This window comes from Lathyrus oleraceus, chromosome 1 (genome assembly GCF_024323335.1).
Source record: "Lathyrus oleraceus cultivar Zhongwan6 chromosome 1, CAAS_Psat_ZW6_1.0, whole genome shotgun sequence".
Lineage (NCBI taxonomy): Eukaryota > Viridiplantae > Streptophyta > Magnoliopsida > Fabales > Fabaceae > Lathyrus > Lathyrus oleraceus.
The window spans coordinates 209,614,085-209,616,543 of record NC_066579.1 but is presented as its reverse complement, the minus strand read 5'-3'; the positions used below and the strand labels follow the sequence as shown (position 1 = coordinate 209,616,543).

Genomic DNA, 2,459 nt, shown 5'->3' with positions numbered 1-2,459 from the left:
TATCAAATACAATCTTACCGATCCTAATATCCCTATTCCTGAACCAGTTATAGAACCAAAGATGGATGAAGGACCATAGAACCGTCCTCTCAAGTACTATGCCATCCCTTCGCAGGATGAACCACATAACAACATCGCTGACCCTGCCATCAAGGCAAATAATTTTGAGCTAAAACCTTCGTTGTTGTCATTCGTACAGCAAAACCAATTTTGTGGTAGTCCCACGGAGGACCTGAACCTACATTTGTCAGTGTTTTTGCAATATGTAGATACAGTGAAAATGAATGGTGTCAGCCCTAAAGCTATAAGACTACGTCTTTTCCCTTTCTCATTAAGAGATAGAGCTAGAGCCTGGCTCCAGTGTCTACCGTCCAACTCTGTCACTACGTGGAATGAGTTGAAGAAAGTTTTCTTAGTACGATATTTCCCACCTAGTAAGACGTCTATGCTAAGAGCCCAAATAAACGGGTTTAAACAAAAAGACAACGAATCACTTTTTGAAGCTTGGGAGAGATATAAGGACATGATGAGGCTTTGTCCACATCACGATTTAGAAGAATGGTTGATCATCCATACCTTTTACAACGGTCTCTTGTACAACACAAGATTGATAATAGAAGCCTCCGCAGGTGGCACACTGATGGATAAACCCTACAATAAGGCTTATTAACTTATCGAAAGTATGGCCCATAATCACTACCAGTGGGGAAGCGAAAGAACCTCCGTAGAGAAACCTCCAACGAAAGGCGGTATGTACGAAATAAGCAGTCTAGACCATGTCAATGCTAAGGTAGATGCTCTCACTCAAAAGATAGAAAACCTGGCCATAACACCCGCAACCACCGTGGCTACCGTAGCACCGAACTGCGAGATATGCGGAGTTCCTGGGCATGCTGCCTCTGAATGTCAACTTTTGACAGGAATATCCACAGACCAAGTGAATTATGCTCAAGGAAACCCTTACTCAAACACCTATAACCCAGGTTGAAAGAACCATCCGAACTTTTCGTATAAAAACAATAATGCATTGTATGCACCTAACCAAGCACCTGTTGTACCACCAGAATATCATAAAGCTGCCACAAATGCTCTGAATGCTCCTAGGAAGTCAAACCTTGAAATAATGATGGAAAACTTCATAGCTACCCAAGCCCAAACAAATAAGGATTTCCTAAATCAAAACATACATACTAGTGAGCAAATCAAGCAATTAGCAAACAAAGTAGACGCTTTAGCCACCCATAACAAAATGTTAGAAACACAAATTTCGTAAGTGGCTCAACAACAAGCACCTACTGCTGCCCCTGCAGGTACATATCCTGGACAACCACAACCGAACCCGAAAGGTCATGCAAATGCTATTATACTACGAAGTGGGACAAAATTAGACGGACCAACTGACCATAGAATTCAAAGTCCAGCCATGCACCAAGACCCTGCTAAAATAATTGAGAAGGAAGAAGAACTAAAGTAAAATAAAAGCGAAGATGTCGAAGAGAAAGAAGAACCATATGCACCTCCACCACCGTATAAACCTCCTATCCTGTATCCTCAAAGACTTGTTAAATCCAAAAGTGTAGGGCAGTTCAAGAAATTTGTAGAGCTTCTGAAACAATTGAATATCACAATACCCTTTACAGAAGTCATCACTCAAATGCCCTCATACGCTAAGTTTCTTAAGGAGATTTTATCTAACAAGAAGAAGATTGAGGATAACAAAATCGTTACACTTACTGCTGAGTATAGCGCTATAACTCAAAATAATATGACTCCTAAGCTGAAAGACCCAGGGAGTTTCTCCATACCCTGTGTAATCGGAAAGTTTGTCATAGACAAAGAAATATGCGACTTAGGAGCCGGTATTAGCTTAATGCCCTTGTCCATATGCGAAAGGCTTAAAATGGGAGAATTGAGACTAACTAGGATGTCCGTACAACTTGCAAATTGTTCTGTTAAATTTCCCATCGGTATGCTAGAGAACGTTCCAGTGCGCATAGGTCAAATCTATATTCCTACTGATTTCATAATCATGGACATAAAGGAGGATTCCAATATCCCTATCATATTAGGAAGACCATTCTTAGCTATTGCCGAAGCTATTATAGATGTAAAGAAAGGCAAGCTAACCTTTGAAGTCGGTTAGGGAAAAGTCAAATTTATTTTGATGCAATTCTTAAAGGCACCGACTATAAATGATACATGTTGTCTGCTAGATGTCATCGGCGAATGTGTAAGAGAAATGGAGAATGAACAAACTTCGTACTCCGAAATACTGAATATTCCAAGGCCTCATACACTTGAAGATGAAAATTGGTGTCAGGAATACCAAGATGACAGCCTAAGTGAATGTCTAGTACTGACACCCAATCATATGCCTTGCCCAAAGAAACCAACAATAGAACTTAAAACACTACCCAAAAATTTAAGGTACGAATTCCTAGACACTGAACTCGAGCGAC

At 40.4% G+C, this 2,459-nt stretch overlaps 1 non-coding gene across 1 annotated transcript; it reads right to left on the bottom strand.

Annotated features, from left to right (window-relative positions):
- Positions 1-445: 445 nt before the first annotated feature.
- LOC127116602 (small nucleolar RNA R71) lies at positions 446-552 on the bottom strand. Its single transcript, XR_007801419.1, has one exon. It is a non-coding gene; the product is annotated as a small nucleolar RNA R71 (small nucleolar RNA).
- Between the last annotated feature and the right edge of the window lie 1,907 nt (positions 553-2,459).